This window comes from Bubalus kerabau, unplaced genomic scaffold (assembly GCF_029407905.1).
Source record: "Bubalus kerabau isolate K-KA32 ecotype Philippines breed swamp buffalo unplaced genomic scaffold, PCC_UOA_SB_1v2 scaffold_51, whole genome shotgun sequence".
Taxonomy (NCBI): Eukaryota; Metazoa; Chordata; class Mammalia; order Artiodactyla; family Bovidae; genus Bubalus; species Bubalus kerabau.
The window spans coordinates 478,907-499,728 of record NW_026577905.1 but is presented as its reverse complement, the minus strand read 5'-3'; positions in this window follow the sequence as shown (position 1 = coordinate 499,728).

Genomic DNA, 20,822 nt, shown 5'->3' with positions numbered 1-20,822 from the left:
TTCCCAGGTGCCTCTGAGAGGTGAGGGATACTGAGGAGTTAGAGGGGCCTCTCGGGACTCCACTAGGTTTGACGAAATGAAAGAGGGCCTCATCTCGATTGGAGGCAGGAACTTCAGGCTTCCTCTCCATTTCTGACTCCGACCGCAGGGTCCCTGCAGAGTTGGGACAGGAGAGTCCGGCCTCGTCTTGTCTGAGTAACGGAACTCTGCTTGCCTCTTGAGTCGTTCAGGGGGTCTCAGGGCCCTTGACAAGCTGTGTGTGGAACCTGCGGGTGTTTCCAGAAGATGCATGGGGGTGTCAGTGCCCCTTCGTTTGGTGCCTTCCCCCACAGGGTTTCCTTCAAAGAGGTGTCCGGGCATCGGGTTCATTTCAAGAGCGGACCGGGAAATCGGGGTCATTCGGCATGTGGCACCACCCATGTGGCTCATCTCGAATTTCCTCGTGAGACCAGCATCATCCTGAGGTGCGCCGGGAAGGCCGGGAACACCTTCCACACAAAGTAGGGGAATCGATTCTCCTGTCACGATCAGGAGGGGAGATGGGGCTCAGATGAAGTGGTGCCGGGACCCTCGGTGTTCCACTCGAGGGAACCCGGCGTTTCAGGGAACTTTAGGGGTCGCATCAAGGGAGCCAAGTACCGTTTCCCACTTCAGGACGGAACATGGGACTTCCCTGGAGACGCTGTAGCGGGCAAGGGCCTCATCCTGTGAAGACGTTGGAACCACGTCGTTTTTCTCGAGTTGCATTGGGTTTCTCAAAAACGACAGGAATTTCAGGCTTCCTCTTGGGTTGGCCCTGGGAAGCCCAATCTTCAATTCGTGTTGCGATGGAAAGCTGGGGGTTCTGCTCGAGTCACTACAGGGCCAAAGAGACCTCATCGAGGCGTGTGTCCAGGACCTAATATTCCTCTCAAGGGAAGACAGGGATCACGGGTTTCCATTCCAGACTCCCCCGGGGGGTCAGGACTCGCCTGGAGGGGAAGCAAAGACTCCGCTTTCCTCTCAAGTCGCGACACGGATCTCTTGGAGCCCACTGAGTGGACTCAAGGGTGTCGAGCCTCCTCTTCAGTTTGGAGAGAGGACTCGGGATTGCTCTCCAGGCCAGGCAAGAAAAGAAGGCCCTCATCTCGCGATGACGGGGGCGTCTCATGGGTTTCCTCAGGCTGCTGCGCCCATGGGGGTTTTCTCACGAGGCACGAAGAGGACCTCAGGGAGCCTCTCGTGCGGCGCCAGGCAAGTCAGGTCTCCATGCGCATGGCGAGGGGGAGCTGGTCATCACTCTCGAGTCATGGGAAATGGCTAGGTCCTCAAGAGGCGTTGAAGAAGGACTCTCGAGGTCTTTCTCGGGTTGCGGCGGGAAACCCTCGTTTCCCTCGACTTCTGCAGGGGACCTTAGGGAACTTCCCACGGTGCCTCTGAGAGATGAGGGATGCTGTGTAGTTGGCAGGGCCTCTCGGGACTCTGCTGGGTTCGGCGCAATGGAAGAGGGCCTCATCTCCAGTGGAGGCAGGAACCTCAGGCTTCCTCTCCAATTCTGACTCTGATCGTAGTGTCCCTGCAGAGTTGGGACAGGAGAGTCAGGCTATGTCTTTTCTGAGGAATGGAACTCCGCTTGCCTCTCGAGTTGTTCATGGGGTTTCAGGCCCCTTGTCAAACTGTGTGTGGAATCCGCAGGTTTTTCCAGACGATGCATGGGGGTGTCAGTGACCCTTCGTTTTGTGTCTTCATCCACAGGGTTGCCTTCGAAGAGGTGTCCGGGCATCGTGTTCTTATGAAGAGCGGACTGGGAAATCGGGGTCGTTCAGCATTTGGCACCACCCACGTGGCTAGTCTCGAATTTCCTCATGAATCCGGCCTCATCCTGAGGTGTGCCGCGAAGGTCATGAAACCCTTCCAGACAAAGCAGAGGAATCGACCCTCCTGTGGCGATCAGGAGGGGAGAAGTGGCTCAGATGAAGTGCTGCTGGGAACCTCGGTGTTTCCCTCAAGTGAGACAGGTATGTCGGGTAACTTTTGGGGTCGCATAACGCGTTCCAAGTACCGTTTCGCTCTTCAAATTGGAACGTGGGACTTCTCTTGGGGTGCTCCAGCGGGCAAGGGCCTCATCTTGGAATGACTGGGGAACCACTTGGTTTTTCTCGAGTTGCGGTGGGATATTTGAGTTACCACAGGGAATTCATGCTTCCTCTTGTGTTGGCCCACAAAAGTCTTATCTTCCATTCGAGATTCGAGGAAGAGCTGGAGGTGCGCTCTAGTCACTGAAGGCAAAAGAGACCCCACCAAGGCTTGTGTGCAGGACCTAATGTTCATGTCAAGGGGCGACAGGAATCTCGGGGTTGCATTCCAGACTCACCCTGGAGTCAGGCCTCGTCTCGAGGGGAAGCAAAGGACTCTGCTCTCCTCTCGAGTCGGACGGGTATGTCTTGGAGCCCACTGAGTGGCTTAAAGGGAGTCAAACCTCCTCTGGTGTTTGGAGGGAGGACACGGGATTGCTCTCCAGGCAATGCAGGAAATGAAGGCCCTCATCTCCCGATGACTGGGGCGTCTCGTAGGTTTTCTCGAGCTGTGGCGCTAGTGTGGGGTTTCTCACGAAGTAAGACTGGGAGCTCAGTGAGCCTCTCATGTGGTGCCAGGGCAGTCAGGTCTCTATGCACGTGGTGAGAGGGAGCCCGTCATTGTTCTCGAGTCATGGTAGGGGAATTGGGCCTGAAGACGTGTTAAAGAAGGACTCTCGAGGTCTTTCTTGGGTTGCAGCAGGAAACCCTGGGTTCCATCGACTTGTGCCAGTGACCTCAGGAAGCTTCTCAGCGTGCCTCTGAGAAGTCAGGGTCACTGTGGAGTTGGGAGGGGCCTCTCGGAACTCCACTGGGTTTGGTGCAAAGGAAGAGGGCCTCATGACAAGTTGAGGCAGGAACCACAGGGTTCCTCTCCTGGCTTCGAATGCGCCGGATCTGACTCGGATCGCAGAGTCCCTGCAGAGTTGGGACAGGAGAGTCAGGCCTCGTCTTGTGTGGAGGAATGGAACTCCGCTTGACTCTCGCGTTGTTCATGGGGGTGACAGGCCACTTGTCGATTTGTATGTGGAACTTGCGGGTTTTTCTGGACGATGCACTGGGGTGTCACTGCCCCTTCGTGTTGTGCCTTGTTCCACAGGACTGCCTTCGAGTTGGGTTCTGCCATCGGGTTCTTATCAAGAGCGGACCAGGGAATCGGGGTCTTTTGGCATGCCGCACCACCCACGAGGCTATGTCTCGAATTTCGTTGTGAGACTGGCCTCATCTTGATGTGCACCAGGAAGGTCGGGAACGCCTTCCAGACAAAGCAGGGGAATCGAACCTCCTGTCGCGATCAAGAGGGGAGAAGAGTCTCAGATGAAGTGGTGCCGGGAACCTCGGTGTTCTCCTCAAGTGAGACTGGTATGTCGGGGAACTTTTGGGGTCGCATCAAGGGTTCCAAGTAACTTTTCGCTCTTCAATACGGAACGTGGGACTTCTCTTGAGACGCTGTAGCGGGCAAGGGCCTCATCTTTCGATGACGGGGGAACCACGTGGTTTTTCTTGAGTTGGGGCGGGATTCTTGAGTTACAACCGGGAATTCAGGCTTCCTCTTCAACTGGACCAGGGAAGTCCAGTTTTCATTCGAATTGTGAGTTAGAACTGGGGATTGCTCTCGAGACACTGCAGGGCCAAATAGACCTCATCTAGGCTTGTGTCCAGGACCTAATGTTCCTCTGCTGGGGCGAAAGCGATCTCAGCATTGCATTCTCGACTCACCCGGGGAGTCAGGCCTCGTCTCGAGGGGAAGCCAAGGACACCGCTCTCCTGTCAAGTCGCGACGAGTATATCTTGGAGCTCACTGAGTGGCCTAAAATGAGTCAAGCCTCCTGTGGAGTTTGGAGAGAGGACTCAGGATTGCTCTCCAGGCCATACAGCAAAAGAAGGCCCTCATCTCGTGAGGACTGGGGCGTCTCGTGGGTATTCTCGAGCTGCGGCTCCAGTGTGGTGTTGCTCACGAGGTATAATGGGGAGCTCAGGGAGCCTCTCCTGTGGCGCCAGGGAAGTCAGGTTTCTATGCGCGTGGCTAGGGGGAGCGCGTCATTGCTCTCGAGTCATGGTAGGGGAATTGCACCTCAAGACGCGTTGAAGAAGGACTCTCGAGGTCTTTTACGGGTTGGGGCAGGAAACCCTTGGTTCCCTCGACTTGTGCCGGTGATCTCAGGAAGGTCTAAGGGTGCCTCTGAGAAGTCAGGGATACTGTGCAGTTGGGAGGGGCCTCTCGGGACTCCACTGGGTTCGGTGCAATGGAAGAGGGCCTCATCTCGAGTGGAGGCAGGAAACTCATGTTTCCTCTCCTGACTTCCCCTGGGCCAGATCTGACTCGGATCGCAGTTTCGCTGCAGAGTTCGAACAGGAGAGTCAGGCCTCGTCTTGTGTGGAGGAATGGAACTCTGCTTGCCTCTCCAGTTGTTCACGGGGTGACAGGTCACTTCTCGAGCTGTGTGTGGTACCTGCGGGTTTCTCCGGATGATACCCAGGGGTGTCAGTGCCCCTTCGTGTTGTGCCTTCATCAAAAGGGTTATCTTCAAAGAGGTGTCCGGGCATTGGGATCTTATCAAGAGCGGACCGGGAAATCGGGGTCTTTCGGCATGTGTCACCATCCACGTGGCTATGTCTCGAATATCCTCGTGAGACCGGCCTCATCCTGAGATGCACCGGGAAAGGCGGGAACCCCTTCAAGACAAAACAGGGGAATCGACCCTCCTGTCGCGATCAGGAGGGGAGAAGGGGCCCAGATGTAGTGGTGCCGGGAACCTCGGTGTTCTCCTCGAGTCAGACTGGTGTGTCGAGGAACATTTGAGGGCGCATCAAGGGTGCCAATACCGTTTCGCACTTCAAGACGGAACGTGGGACTTCTCTTGAGACGCTGTAGGGGGCAAGGGCCTCATCTTGGGATGACGGGGGAACCACGTGGCGTTTCTCGAGTTGTGGCGGGATTCTCGAGTTTCGACGGGGAATACAGTCTTCCTCATGTGTTGGGCCAGGGAAGTCCTATCTTCCATTCGAGTTTAAAGGGAGAGCTGGGGATTGCTCTCGAGTCACTGCAGGGCAAAATAGACCTCATCTAGGCTTGTGTCCAGGACTTAATGCTCGTCCCTAGGGGAGACAGGGATCTTGGGGTTGCATAGCAGACTCACCCGGGGAATCAGGCCTCGTCTCGAGGGGAAGCAAAGAACTCCGCTGTCCTTTTGAGTCGCGATGGGTATCTCTTGGAGCCCACTGTGTACCCTAAAGGGAGTCAAGCCTCCTGTGCTGTTTGGATAGAGGACTCGGGATTCCTCTCCAGGCCATGCAGGAAAAGAAGGCCCTCATCTCGCGATGATGGCGGCGTCTCGTGGGTTTTCTAGACTGCTGCGCTAGTGCCGGGTTTCTGACGAGGTACGAGAGGGAGCTCAGGGAGCCTCTCGTGTGGCGCCAGGGAAGTCAGGTCCCCATGAGATGGCTAGGGGGAGCTCGTCATTGCTCTCGAGTCATGGTAGGGTAATCGGGCCTCAAGACGGGTTGAAGAAGGACTCTCGAGGTCTTTCTCGGATCACTGCATAAAACCCAGGGTTCCCTTGACTTGTGCCTGCGACCTCAGGGAGCTTCTCAGAGTGCCTCTGAGAAGTCAGGGATACTGTGCAGTTTGGAGGGGCCTCTCGAGACTCCTCTGCATTTGGTGGAATGTAAGAGGGACTCATCTCGAGTTGAAGCAGGAACCTCAGTGTTCCTCTCCATTTCTGACTCAGATCGCAGGGTCCCTGCATGTTGGTACAGGAGAGTCAGGCCTCGTCTTTTCTGGAGGATGGGACTCCTCTTGCCTCTCGAGTTGTTCTCGAGGTGACAGGCCACTTGTCGAGCTGTGTGTGTAACCTGCCCGTTTTTCCGGATGATGCACAGGTGTGTTAGTGCCCCTTCGTGTTGTACCTTCATACTCAAGGCTGCCTTCCAAGAGGTGTCCGAGCATCAGATTCTTATCAAGAGCGGACCGGGAAATTGGAGTCTTTCGGCAAGTGGCACCACCCACAAAGCTACGTATCGAATTTCCCCATGAGACCGGCCTCATCCTGAGTTGTGCAGGGAAGGTCGGGCCCCCTTGCAGACAAAGCAGGGGAATCGACCCACCGGTCACGATCAGGAGGGGAGAAGGGGCTTAAATGAAGCGGTGCCGGGAACCTCGGTGTTCCCCTTGAGTGAGACCGGCGTGTTGGGGGACTTTTGGGGTCGCATCAAGGGTGCCAAGTACCGTTTCGCATTTCAAGACGGAACCTGGGACATCTTTTGAAACGCTGTAGCGGGCAAGGGCCTCATCTTGCGATGACGGGAGAACCACGTGGTTTTGCTCGAGTTGCGGCGGGATTCTCGAGTTATGACCGGGAATTTAGGCTTCCTCTTGTTGGCCTTGAAATCCAATCTTCCATTCGGGTTGCGAGGGGGAGCTGGGGATTGCGCTAGAGTCACTGCAGGGCAAAAGAGACCTAATCTAGGCTTGTTTCCAGGATCTAACGTTGCTCTCCAGGGGCGACAGGGATCTCGGGTTTGCATTCCAGACTCATGCGGGGAGTCAGTTCTCACCTCGAGGGTAAGCAAAGAATTCCGCTCTCGTCTCGAATCGGGATGGGTATCTCTTGGAGCCCACTGTGTGTACTAAAGGGAGTCAAGCCTCCTGTGGAGTTTGGAGAGAGGACTCGGGATTGGACTCCAGGCCATGCAGGAAAAGAAGGCCCTCATCTCGAGATGACGGTGGCGTCTCGTGGGTTTTCTCGAGCTGCGGCGCCAGTGTGGGGTGTCTCATGAAGTACCACGGGGATCTCAGGGAGCCTCTTGTATGGCGCCAGGAAAATCCAGTATTCCATTCGAGTTGCAAGTTAGAACTGGGGATTGCTCTCCAGTCACTGCAGGGCAAAATAGACCTCATCTACGCTTGTGTCCAGGACCTAGTGTTCCACTACTGGGCCAACAGGGATCTCAGGGTTGCATTCTCGACTCACCCAGAGAGTCAGGCCTCGTCTTGAGGGGAAAAAAAGGACTCTGCTCTCCTGTCGAGTCGCGACGGGTATCTCTTGGAGCCCACTGTGTGGCGTAAAGGGAGTGAAGCCTCCTATGGAGTTTGGAGATGACTCGGGATTGTTTTCCTGGCCATGCAGAAAAAAAGGCCCTCATCTCGCAATGAAGGGGGCATCTCGTGGGTTTTCTCCAGCTGCGGCGCCAGTATCAGATTTCTCACGAGGTACAACGGGGAGCTCAGAGAGCCTCTCGTGTGGTGCTAGGGACGTCAGGTCTCCATGCGTGTGGTGAAGGGGAGTGCGTGATTGCTCTCGAGTCATAGTAGGCGAATCGGGCCTCAAGACACATTGAAGAAGGACTCTTGAGGTCTTTCTCGGGTTGCGGCAGGGAACCCTGGGTTCCCTTGATTTGTGTCAGTGACCTCAGGCAAGTTCTCAGGGTGCCTCTGAGAAGTCAGGGACACTGTGGATTTGGGAGGGGCCTTTCGTTACTCAACTGGGTTTGGTGCAATCGAAGAGGGCCTCATCTCGAATGGAGGCAGGAACCTCAGGGGTCCTCTCCATATCTGACTCGGGTCGCAGGGTACCTGCAGAGTATGGACAAGAGAGTCACGCCTCGTCTTCTGTTGAGGAATGGATTTCCCCTTGCCTTTCGAGTTGTTCACGGAGTGACAGGCCACTTGTTGAGCTGAGTGTGGAACCTGCGGGTTTTTCCGGACGATGCATGGGGGTGTCAGTGCCCCTTCGTGTTGTGCCTTCATCCACAGGGTTGCCTTCAAAGAGGTTTCCGGGCATCGGGTTCTTTTCAAGAGCGTACCGGAAAATTGGGGTCTTTCAGCATGTGGTACCACCCACGAGGCTACGTCTCGAATTTCCTCGGGAGACCGGCCTCATCCTGAGGTGCGCCGGGAAGCTCGGGAACCCCTTGCAGACAAAGCAGGGGAATCGACCCACCGGTCGCGATCAGAAGGGGAGAAGGGGCTCAGATGAAGTGGTGCCGGGAACCTCGGTGGTCCCCTCGAGTGAGACCGGTATGTCACGGCACTTTTGAGGTCGCATCAAGGGTGCCAAGTACAGTTTCGCACTTCAAGATGGAACGTGGGAATTCTCTGGAGATGCTGTAGCGGGCAAGGGCCTCATATTGGGATGACGAGGGAAACACGTGGTTTTTCTCGAGTTGAGGCGGGATTCTCGAGTTACAACGGGGAATTCAGGCTTCCTCTTGTGTTGGCCCAGGAAGTCCAATCTTCCATTCAACTTGTCAGAGAGAGCTGGGGGTTGCTCTCGAGTCACTTCAGGGCAAAGAGTCCTCATCTAGGCTTGGGTCCAGGACGTAATGTTCCTCTCCAGGGGCGACAGGGATATCGGGGTCGCATTCCAGTCTCACCCGGTGGGTCACACCTCGTCTCGAGTGGAAGCAAAGGACTCCACTATCCTCTCGAGTCCCGACGCGTAACTCTTGGAGCCCAATGAGTGGCCTAAAGGGAGTCAAGCGTCCTGTGTAGCTTGGACAGAAGGTTCACGCTTGATCTGCATACCATGCAGTTAAAGATGGCCCTCCTCTCGTGATGACGGGGGCGTCTCATGGGTTTTCTCGAGCTGCGGCGCCAGTGTGGGGTTTCTCACGAGATATGATGGGGAGTTCAGGGAGTCTCTCGTGCAGCGCCAGAGAAGCCTGACTCCATGCGTGTGGCCAGGCAGATCGCGTCATTGCTCTCGAGTCATGGGAGGGACTAGGGCCTCAAGAGGCATTTAAGAAGGACTCTTAAGGTCTTTCTTGGGTTGGGGCGGGAAACACTCGTTTCCATCGACCTCTACAGGGGACCTTAGGGAACTTCCCAGGTGCCTCTGAGAGGTGAGGGATACTGAGGAGTTAGAGGGGCCTCTCGGGACTCCACTAGGTTTGACGAAATGAAAGAGGGCCTCATCTCGATTGGAGGCAGGAACTTCAGGCTTCCTCTCCATTTCTGACTCCGACCGCAGGGTCCCTGCAGAGTTGGGACAGGAGAGTCCGGCCTCGTCTTGTCTGAGTAACGGAACTCTGCTTGCCTCTTGAGTCGTTCAGGGGGTCTCAGGGCCCTTGACAAGCTGTGTGTGGAACCTGCGGGTGTTTCCAGAAGATGCATGGGGGTGTCAGTGCCCCTTCGTTTGGTGCCTTCCCCCACAGGGTTTCCTTCAAAGAGGTGTCCGGGCATCGGGTTCATTTCAAGAGCGGACCGGGAAATCGGGGTCATTCGGCATGTGGCACCACCCATGTGGCTCATCTCGAATTTCCTCGTGAGACCAGCATCATCCTGAGGTGCGCCGGGAAGGCCGGGAACACCTTCCACACAAAGTAGGGGAATCGATTCTCCTGTCACGATCAGGAGGGGAGATGGGGCTCAGATGAAGTGGTGCCGGGACCCTCGGTGTTCCACTCGAGGGAACCCGGCGTTTCAGGGAACTTTAGGGGTCGCATCAAGGGAGCCAAGTACCGTTTCCCACTTCAGGACGGAACATGGGACTTCCCTGGAGACGCTGTAGCGGGCAAGGGCCTCATCCTGTGAAGACGTTGGAACCACGTCGTTTTTCTCGAGTTGCATTGGGTTTCTCAAAAACGACAGGAATTTCAGGCTTCCTCTTGGGTTGGCCCTGGGAAGCCCAATCTTCAATTCGTGTTGCGATGGAAAGCTGGGGGTTCTGCTCGAGTCACTACAGGGCCAAAGAGACCTCATCGAGGCGTGTGTCCAGGACCTAATATTCCTCTCAAGGGAAGACAGGGATCACGGGTTTCCATTCCAGACTCCCCCGGGGGGTCAGGACTCGCCTGGAGGGGAAGCAAAGACTCCGCTTTCCTCTCAAGTCGCGACACGGATCTCTTGGAGCCCACTGAGTGGACTCAAGGGTGTCGAGCCTCCTCTTCAGTTTGGAGAGAGGACTCGGGATTGCTCTCCAGGCCAGGCAAGAAAAGAAGGCCCTCATCTCGCGATGACGGGGGCGTCTCATGGGTTTCCTCAGGCTGCTGCGCCCATGGGGGTTTTCTCACGAGGCACGAAGAGGACCTCAGGGAGCCTCTCGTGCGGCGCCAGGCAAGTCAGGTCTCCATGCGCATGGCGAGGGGGAGCTGGTCATCACTCTCGAGTCATGGGAAATGGCTAGGTCCTCAAGAGGCGTTGAAGAAGGACTCTCGAGGTCTTTCTCGGGTTGCGGCGGGAAACCCTCGTTTCCCTCGACTTCTGCAGGGGACCTTAGGGAACTTCCCACGGTGCCTCTGAGAGATGAGGGATGCTGTGTAGTTGGCAGGGCCTCTCGGGACTCTGCTGGGTTCGGCGCAATGGAAGAGGGCCTCATCTCGAGGGGAGGCAGGAACCTCAGGCTTCCTCTCGGATTCGGACTCCGACTGCACGGTCCCTGCAGTGTTGGGACAGGAGAGTCATGCCTCGTCTTGTCTGAGGAATGGAATTCTGGTTGCCTCTCGAGTTGTTCCGGGAGTCTAAGGCCCCTTGTCGAGCTGTGTGTAGACCCTGCGGGTTTTTCCGGATGATGCACGGGGGTGTCAGTGCCCCTTCGTGTTGTGCCTTCACCCACAGGGTTGCCTTCGAAGAGGTGTCCGGGCATCGGGTTCTTATCAAGAGCGGACCGGAAAATCGGAGTCGTTCGGCACGTGGCACCTCACATGTGGCTACTCTCGAATTTCCTCCTGAGACCGGCCTCATCCTGAGGTGCGCCAGGAAGGCCGGGAACCCCTTCCAGACAAAGCAGGGGAATCGACTATCCTCTCGCTATCAGGAGGGGAGAAGGGGCTCAGATGAAGTGGTGCCGGGACCCTCGGTGTTCCCCTCGAGGGAACCCAGCGTGTCAGGGAACTTTTGCGGTCGTATCAAGGGTGTCAAGTACCGTGTCGCCCTTCAGGGCGGAACATGGGACTTCCCTGGAGACACCGGGAACTTCGGTGTTCCCCTGGAGTGAGACCGGTATGTTGGGGAACTTTGGGGTCACATCAAGTGTGCCAAGTAGCATTTCGAACTTTAAGATGGAACGTGGGACTTCTCTTGAGACTCTAGCTGGCAAGGGCCTCATATTGCGATGAAGGGGGAATCACATGGTTTTTAAGACTTGAGGCTGAATTCTCGAATTACGATGGGAAATTCAGACTTCCTCTTGTGTTGACCGTGGGAAGACCAATCTTCCATTCAAATTGTGAGGGAGAGATGGAGGTTGCTCTCGAGTCACTGTAGGGCAAAATAGACCTCATCTAGGCTTGTGTCTAGGACATAATGTTCCACTCCAAGGGTGACATGGATCTCGGGGTTGCATTCCAAACTCACCCGGGGAGTCAGGCCTCGTCTCCAGGGAAGCAAAGGACTCCGCTCTCCTCTCAAGTCGCACCGGGTATTTCTTGGACCCAACTGAGTGGCCTAAAGGGAGTCAATACTCCTGTGAAGTTTGGAGAGAGGACCAGGAATTGCTCTCCAGGTCAGGCAGGAAAAGAAGGCCCCCATCTCTCCTTGACGGGGGCATCTTGTGGTTTTTCTCGAACTGCGGTGCCACTGTGGGTTTTCTCACGAGGTACGATGGGGTACTCAGGGAGCCTCTTGGGTGGTACTAGGGAAGTCAGTTTTCCTGCTTGTGGCGAGGGGAGCGCGTCCTTGCTCTGGAGTCATGGTAGGGGAATCGGGCATCAAGAGACGTTGAAAAAGGACTCTCCAAGTCTTTCTCGGGTTACTTCAGGAAACTCTGGGTTCCCTCGACTTGTGCCAGTGACCTCAGGTAGCTTCTCACGGAGCCTCTGAGAATTCAGGGATACTGTGGTGTTGGGAGGGGCCTCTCGGGTCACCACTGAGTTTGGTTCAATGGAAGAGGGCCTCTTCTCTAGTTGAGGCAGGAACCTCAGGGTTCCTCTCCATTTCTGACTCCAATTGCAGGGTCCCTGAAGAGTTGGGACAGGAGAGTAAGGCCTCGTCTTGTGTGAAGGAATGCAACTTCACTTGCCTCTCGAGTTGTTCACGAGGTGACAGTCCACATTTGGAGCTGTGAGTGGAATCTGCGGGTTTTTCCAGACGATGCATGGGGATGTCAGTGTCCCTTCGTGTTGTGCCTTCATCCACAGGGTTGCCTTCGAAGAGATGTCCGGGCGTCAGGTTCTTATCTAGAGTGGACCGGGAATTCGGGATCTTTCAGCATATGGCACCAACCATGAGGCTACTTTTCGAATTTCCTCATGAGACGGGCCTCATCCGGAGGTTCGCGGGGAACGTCGGGAACCCCTTGCAGACAAAACATGGGAATCGACCCTTCTGTCGCGATCAGGAGGGGTGAAGGGGCTCACAGGAAGTGGTGCCGTGAACTTTGGTGTTTCCCTCGAGTGAGACCGGTATGTCAGGGAACTTTGGGGGTCGCATCAAGGGTGCCAAGTATCGTTTTGTACTTCAGGATGGAACGTGGGACTTCTCTTGATACGCTGTAGCGGCCAAGGGCCTCATCTTGCGATGACGGGGGAGCCACGTGGTTTTTCTCGAGTTGCGGCGGGATTCTCGAGTTACGACGGGGATTTCAGGCTTCCTCTTGTGTTGGGCCAGGGAAGTCCAATCATCCATTCGAGTTGCGAGGGAGAGCTGGGGGTTGCGCTCGAGTCACTGCAGGGCAAAGGAGACCTCATCTAGGCTTGTGTCCAGGACCTAATGTTCCTCTCCAAGGGCCACAGGGATCTCAGGTTTGCATTCCAGACTCACCCAGGGAGTCAGGCCTCATGTCGAAGGGAAGCAAAGGACTCCGCTCTCCTTTCGAGTCGCGACGGGCACCTCTTGGAGCCCACTTTGTGGCCTAAAGGGAGTCAAGCCTCCTGTGAAGTTTGGAGAGAGGACTTGGGACTGCTCTCCAGGCCATGCAGGAAAAGATGGCCCTCATCTCGCGATGACGGAGGGATCTTGTGGGTTTTCTCGAGCTGCGGCGCCAGTGTGGGGTTTCTCACGAGGTATGACGGGGAGCTCAGGGAGCCTCTCATGTGGCCCCAGGGAAGTCACGTGTCCATGCGCATGGCGAGGGGGAGCGTGTCATTGCTCTCGAGCTATGGTAGGGGAATCTGACCTCAAGACACATTGAAGAAGGACTCTCGAGGTCTTTCTTCGGTTGTGGCAGGAAACCCTTATTTCCCTCGACTTTTGCCGGTGGCCTCAAGGAGCTTCTCAGAATGCCTATGAGAAGTCAGGGATACTGTGGAGATGGGAGGGGCCTCTCGGGACTCCACTGGGTTTGTTTTAATGGAAGAGGGCCTCATCTCGGGTTGAGGCAGGAACCTCAGGTTTCCTCTCCATTTCTGACTCAGATCGAAGCGTGCCTGCAGAGTTGGGATTGGATACTCAGGCCTCGTCTTGTCTGAGGAAGGGGACTCCGCTTTCCTCTCTCATTGTTTAAGGGGTGACAGGCCAGTTGTGGAGCTGTATGTGGATCCTGCGGGGTTTTCCGGACGATGAACAGGGTTGCCAGTGCCCCCTCGTGTAGTGCCTTCATCCACAGGGTTGCCTTAGAAGAGGTGTCCGGGCATTGGGTTCTTATCAAGAGCAAGACCGAGAAATCGGGGTCTTTTGGCACGTGGAACCAACACGAGGCTACGTCTCGAATTTCTTTGTGAGACTGGCCTCATCCTGAGGTGCGCCATGAAGGTCGGGAACGCCTTCTAGACAAAGCAGGGGGATCGACCTTCCTGCCGTGATCAGGAGCGGAGAAGGGGCTCAAATGAAGTGGTGCCAGGAACTTCGGTGTTCCCTTGGAGTGAGACCGGTATATTGGGGAACTTTTGGGGTCGCATCAAGGGTGCCAAGTAGCATCTCGAACTTTATGACGAAACATGGGACTTCTCTTGAGACTCTGTAGCGGGCAAAGGCCTCATATTGCGATGAATGGGGAACCACGTGGTTTTTAAGAGTTGCGGTGGGATTCTCGAGTTACAACGGGAAATTCAGACTTCCTCTTGTGTTGGCCCAATGAAGACCAATCTTCCATTCGAATTGTGAGGGAGAGATGGGTGTTGCTCTCGAGTCACTGTAGGGCAAAATAGACCTCATCTAGGCTTTTGTCCAGGACATAATTTTCCTCTCCAGGGACAACAGGGATCTCGGGGTTGCATTCCAGACTCACCCGAGGTAAGGCCTCGTCTCGAGGGGAAACAAAGTACTCTGCTCTCCTCTCAAGTCGCGACAGGTATCTCTTGGAGCCCATTGAGTGGCCTAAAGGGAGTAAAGCCTCCTGTGAAGTTTGGAGAAAAGACCAGGGATTGCTCTCCAGGTCAGGCAGGAAAAGAAGTCCCCAATCTCACGATGACGGTGGGTTTTCCCGAGCTGCGGCGCCAGTGTGGGGTTTCTCACGAGGTATGACGGGGAGCTCAGGGAGCCTCTCATGTGGCGCCAGGGAAGTCAGGTGTCCATGTGCATGGCGAGGGGGAGCGTGTCATTGCTCTCGAGTCATGGTAGGGGAATCCGTCCTCAAGACGCGTTGAAGACGGACTCTTGAGGTCTTTCTCGGGTTGCGGCAGGATACCCTGTGTTCCCTCGACTTGTGCCGGTGACCTCAGGGAGTTGCTCAGGGTGCCTCTGAGAAGACACTGATACTGTGGAGTTGGGAGGGGCCTCTCGGGACTCCACTGGGTGTGGTATAATACAAGAGGGCCTCATCTCGTGTTGAGGAAGGAACCTCAGGGTTCCTCTCCATTTCAGACTCCGATCTCAGGATTCCTGCAGAGTTGGGACAGGAGAGTCAGGCCTCGTATTCTGTGGAGAAATGAAACTTAGCTTGCCTCTCGAGTTGTTCACGAGGTAACATGTCACTTGTCGAGCTGTATGTGGAACCTGCAGAATTTTCCAAAAGATGCACGGGTGTTCAGGGTCCCTCCTTGTTGTGCCTTCATCCTACGGGATGCATTCCAAGACGTGTACGGGCATCGGGTTCTTATTAATAGCTGACCGGGAAATGGGGTCTTTCCGCATGTGGCACCACCCACGAGGCTACATCTCCAATTTCCTCGTGAGACAGGCCTCATCCTGATGTGCGCTGGGAAGATCGGTAACCCCTTCCACACAAAGCAGGAGAAAAGACACTCCTGTTGCAATCAGGAGGGGAGAAGGGGCTCAAATGATGTGGTGCGGGAAACATAGGTGTTACCCTCGAGTGAGGCCTGTATGTTGTGGAACTTTGGGGGTGCCATCATGGGTGCCAAGTACCGTTTTGCACTTCAGTAGGAACGTGGGACTTCTTTTGAGACGCTGTGGCGGGCAAGGGCCTCATGCTGCGAAGACGATGGAACCACGTGGTTTTTCTCGAGTTGCGGCGGGATTCTCGAGTTACGACGTGGATTTCAGGCTTCCTCTTGTGTTGGCCCTGGGAAGCCCAAACTTCCCTTCGAGTTGCGAGGGAAAGCTGGATGTTGTGCTCGAACCACTGCAAGGCCAAAGAGACCTCATCTAGGTGTGTGTCCAGGACCTAATAGTCCTCTCAAGGGAAGACAAGGATCTCGGGATTGCACTCCAGACTCCCCCGGGGAGTCAGGCCTCGCCTCGAGGGGAAGCAAAGGACTGCGCTTTCCTCTAGAGCCCCGACGCAGATCTCTTGGAGCCCACTGAGTCGCCTCAAGGGAATCCATCCTAGTCTTCAGTTTGGAGAGAGGACTCGGGATTTCTCTCCAGGCCAGGCAGGAAAAGAAGGCTCTCAGCTCGCGAGGACGGGGGCGTCTCAGGGGTTTCCTCGAGCTGCGGCGCCCGTGGGGGTTTTCTCCCGAGGCACGACGAGGATCTCAGGGAGCCTCTAGTGCGGCGCCAGGGAAGTCAGGTCTCCATGCGCGTGGCGAGGGGGAGCGCGTCCTGGCTCTCGAGTCACGGGAGGGGACTAGGGCCTCGAGACGCGTTGAAGAAGGACTCTCGAGGTCTTTCTCGGGGGGCAGTGGGAAACCCTCGTTTCCCTCGCCTTCTGCCGGGGACCTTAGGGAACTTGCCAGGGTGCCTCTGAGAGGCGAGGGATCCTGTGGAGGTGGCGGGGACCCTCGGGACTCCTCTGGGTCTGGCGCAACGGAAGAGGGCCTCACCTCGAGGGGAGGCAGGAACCTCAGGCTTCCTCTCCGTTTTGGACTCCGACCGCAGGGTCCCTGCAGAGTTGGGACAGGAGAGTCAGGCCTCGTCTTGTCTGAGGAAGGGAACCCCGCTGGCCTCTCGAGTTGCTCAGGGGGTCTCAGGACCCTCGTCGAGCTGTGTGTGGAACCCGCGGGTCTTTGCGGACGATGCCCGGGGGTGGCAGTGCCCCTTCGTGTTGTGCCTTCACCCACAGGGTTGCCTTCGAAGAGGGGTCCGGGCCTCGGGTCCTTCTCAAGAGCGGACCGGGGAATCGGGGGCGTTCGGCATGTGGCCCCACCCACGTGGCTCGTCTCGAATTTCCTCGTGAGACCGGCCTCATCCTGAGGTGCGTCGGGAAGGCCGGGAACCCCTTCCAGACCACGCAGGGGAATCGCCTCTCCTGTCGCGATCAGGAGGGGAGAAGGTGCTCAGATGAAGCGGTGCCGGGACCCTCGGTGTTCCCCTCGGGGGAACCCGGCATGTCGGGGGACTCTTGGGGGTCGCAGGAAGGCTCTCAGGGACCGTTTCGCCCTTCAGGGCGGAACAGGGGAATTCCCTTGAGACGCCGTCGCGGGCAAGGGCCTCATCTTGCCAAGAGGTGGGAACCACGTGGTTTTTCTCGAGTTGCGGCGGCATTCTCGAGTTACGACGGGGATCTCAGCCTTCCCCTTGGGTTGGCCCTGGGAAGCCCAATCTTCCCCTCGGGTTGCGAGGGAAAGCTGGGGGTTGCGCTCGAGTCACTGCAGGGCCGAAGAGACCTCACCTAGGCGAGTGTCCGGGACCTAATATTCCTCTCCAGGGAAGGCAGGGATCTCGGGGTTGCATTCCAGGCTCCCCCGGGGAGTCAGGCCTCATCTCGAGGGGAAGCCAAGGACTCCGCTCTCCTCTCGAGTCGCGACGCTGGTCTCTTGGAGCCCCCTGAGCGGCCCCAAAGGAGTCCAGCCTCCTCTTCCATTTGGAGAGAGGACCCGGGATTGCTCTCCAGGCCATGCAGGAAAAGAAGGCACTCAGCTCGCGAGGACGGGGCATCTCCGGGGTTTCCTCGAGCTGCGGCTCCTGTGGGGGTTTTCTCCCGAGGCACGACGAGGATCTCAGGGAGCCTCTCGTGCGGCGCCAGGCAAGTCAGGTCTCCATGCGCGTGGCGAGGGGGAGCGCGTCCTGGCTCTCGAGTCATGGGAGGGGACTAGGGCCTCGAGACGCATTGAAGAAGGACTCTCGAGGTCTTTCTCGGGGGGCGGCGGGAAACCCTCGTGTCCCTCGCCTTCTGCCGGGGACCTTAGGGAACTTGCCAGGGTGCCTCTGAGAGGCGAGGGATCCTGTGGAGGTGGCGGGGCCCCTCGGGAATCTGCTGGGTCTGGCGCAACGGAAGAGGGCCTCACCTCGAGGGGAGGCAGGAACCTCAGGCTTCCTCTCCGTTTCGGACTCCGACAGCAGGGTCCCTGCAGAGTTGGGACAGGAGAGTCAGGCCTCATCTTGTCTGAGGAAGGGAACCCCGCTGGCCTCTCGAGTTGCTCAGGGGGTCTCAGGCCCCTCGTCGAGCTGTGTGTGGAACCCGCGGGGGTTTTCGGACGATGCACGGGGGTGGCAGTGCCCCTTCGTGTTTTGCCTTCACCCACAGGGTTGCCTTCGAAGAGGGGTCCGGGCCTCGGGTCCGTCTCAAGAGCGGACCGGGGAATCGGGGGCGTTCGGCATGTGGCCCCACCCACGTGGCTCGTCTCGAATTTCCTCGTGAGACCGGCCTCATCCTGAGGTGCGCCGGGAATGCCGGGAACCCCTTCCAGACCACGCAGGGGAATCGCCTCTCCTGTCGCGATGAGGAGGGGAGAAGGGGCTCAGAGGAAGCGGTGCCTGGACCCTCGGTGTTCCACTCGGGGGACCCCGGCGTGTCGGGGGATTTTTGGGTGTCGCAGGAAGGCTGTCAGGGACCGTTTCGCCCTTCAGGGCGGAACAGGGGACTTCCCTTGAGACGCCGTGGCGGGCAAGGGCCTCATCTTGCCAAGAGGTGGGAACCACGTGGTTTTTCTCGAGTTGCGGCGGCATTCTCGAGTTACGATGGGGATCTCAGCCTTTCCCTTGGGTTGGCCCTGGGAAGCCCAATCTTCCCCTCGGGTTGCGAGGGAAAGCTGGGGGTTGCGCTCGAGTCACTGCAGGGCCGAAGAGACCTCACCTAGGCGTGTGTCCGGGACCTAATATTCCTGTCCAGGGAAGGCAGGGATCTCGGGGTTGCATTCCAGGCTCCCCCGGGGAGTCAGGCCTCATCTCGAGGGGAAGCCAAGGACTCCGCTCTCCTCTCGAGTCGCGACGCGAGTCTCTTGGAGCCCCCTGAGCGGCCTCAAGGGAGTCCAGCCTCCTCTTCCGTTTGGAGAGAGGACCCGGGATTGCTCTCCAGGCCATGCAGGAAAAGAAGGCCCTCAGCTCGCGAGGACGGGGGCGTCTCCGGGGTTTCCTCGAGCTGCGGCGCCCGTGGGGGCTTTCTCCCGAGGCACGACGAGGATCTCAGGGAGCCTCTCGTGCGGCGCCAGGGAAGTCAGGTCTCCATGCGCGTGGCGAGGGGGAGCGCGTCCTGGCTCTCGAGTCACGGGAGGGGACTAGGGCCTCGAGACGCGTTGAAGAAGGACTCTCGAGGTCTTTCTCGGGGGGCGGCGGGAAACCCTCGTTTCCCTCGCCTTCTGCCGGGGACCTTAGGGAACTTGGCAGGGTGCCTCTGAGAGGCGAGGGATCCTGTGGAGGTGGCGGGGCCCCTCGGGACTCCGCTGGGTCTGGCGCAACGCAAGAGGGCCTCACCTCGAGGGGAGGCAGGAACCTCAGGCTTCCTCTCCGTTTCGGACTCCGACCGCAGGGTACTTGCAGAGTTGGGATAGGAGAGTCAGGACTCGTCTTGTCTGAGGAAGGGAACCCCGCTGGCCTCTCGAGTTGCTCAGGGGGTCTCAGGCCCCTCGTCGAGCTGTGTGTGGAACCCGCGGGTCTTTGCGGACGATGCCCGGGGGTGGCAGTGCCCCTTCGTGTTGTGCCTTCACCCACAGGGTTGCCTTCGCAGAGGGGTCCGAGCCTCGGGTCCTTCTCAAGAGCGGACCGGGGAATCGGGGGCGTTCGGCATGTGGCCCCACCCACGTGGCTCGTCTCGAATTTCCTCGTGAGACCGGCCTCATCCTGAGGTGCGCCGGGAAGCCCGGGAACTCCTTCCAGGCCACGCAGGGGAATCGCCTCTCCTGTCGCGATCAGGAGGGGAGAAGGGGCTCAGAGGAAGCGGTGCCGGGACCCTCGGTGTTCCCCTCGGGGGACCCCGGCGTGTCGGGGGACTTTTGGGGGTCGCAGGAAGGCTCTCAGGACCGTTTCGCACTTCAGGGCGGAACAGGGGACTTCCCTTGAGACGCCATCGCGGGCAAGGGCCTCATCTTGCCAAGAGGTGGGAACCACGTGGTTTTTCTCGAGTTGCGGCGGCATTCTCGAGTTACGACGGGGATCTCAGCCTTCCCCTTGGGTTGGCCCTGGGAAGCCCAATCTTCCCCTCGGGTTGCGAGGGAAAGCTGGGGGTTGCGCTCGAGTCACTGCAGGGACGAAGAGACCTCACCTAGGCGTGTGTCCGGGACCTAATATTCCTCTCCAGGGAAGGCAGGGATCTCGGGGTTGCATTCCAGGCTCCCCCGGGGAGTCAGGCCTCGTCTCGAGGGGAAGCCAAGGACTCCGCTCTCCTCTCGAGTCGCGACAGGTATCTCTTGGAGCCAACTGAGTGGTCTTCGCTCTGTAGGAGAGCTCTAGTGTACATAAGCCTCTACATAAGTGAACACAGACACTCTGTGTGCATGTTGCTGCGTACCCAAAATAGGGCCACAAGGAGCCTCATGCTCTCCATGCAGCGCGGAAGCTGTGCAGCCACGCAGCAGCTGAAGAATCCAACCAATTGCTCTTTTCTTACCTCTGACAGAGCTCGCATTGCTGTAGCCCTTGGCAGTTTGGAAACACTGGACCCTAACCCCTCTCAAAGTAGGCCTGGGTTCTAGTTCGAATAGAAAGTCAATAGCGGAGCTGAGGACAGGAACGCGGCAGTCATTTATCACACGCTCCTGCAGCCTGCTACTACAGGGACACTAACGCTAGAAGCTAGGAATGTCTTTGCAAGGTGCGCAAAGGACAAGGGAGAACCTCGACCCTGACTCTAGTATTTCAGTCCCCTGAGCAGATCTGAGGTTCTCCCGCTGTAGAAGCTAACCCATTCCTTTCAAATACAGGCTTCCTAACACAGGGCCAGTTGGCTGCTTGCTCTTCCACGAAGCAGGCTTCCTTAACTTGCAAACTGCGAATTCCGCTTAACAGCCTGGAGGAAAATCGCTTCTTGGAAGATTTTTTTCAGAGGCTGTATCCCCGGAGCTGGGGCCAAGCTAGGGGACCCATACTGACAAGGGAAGGCAAAACCACATCCAATGTCTTTGCTCTGGAGGACAGCTTTGGTGAGCCTAAGTCTTTCAGGAATATTTCTGGCTCCAACAGAGTCAAATTCTGTGTGTGAAGCTGCACAGCCAAAATAGGGGAACAGAGAGCCTGATTCTCTCTGTGTAGCTTTGAAGCTGTCATTCAAACAACAGCTTGAGAATCCATACAATGCTCTCCCTTACTGCTAAGAGAATTCTCATTGCTGTCGTCCTTGACAGTTTGTAGAAATCCGCACCCTAACCCTTCTCCAAGTAGGCCTGGGTCCTAGCTCG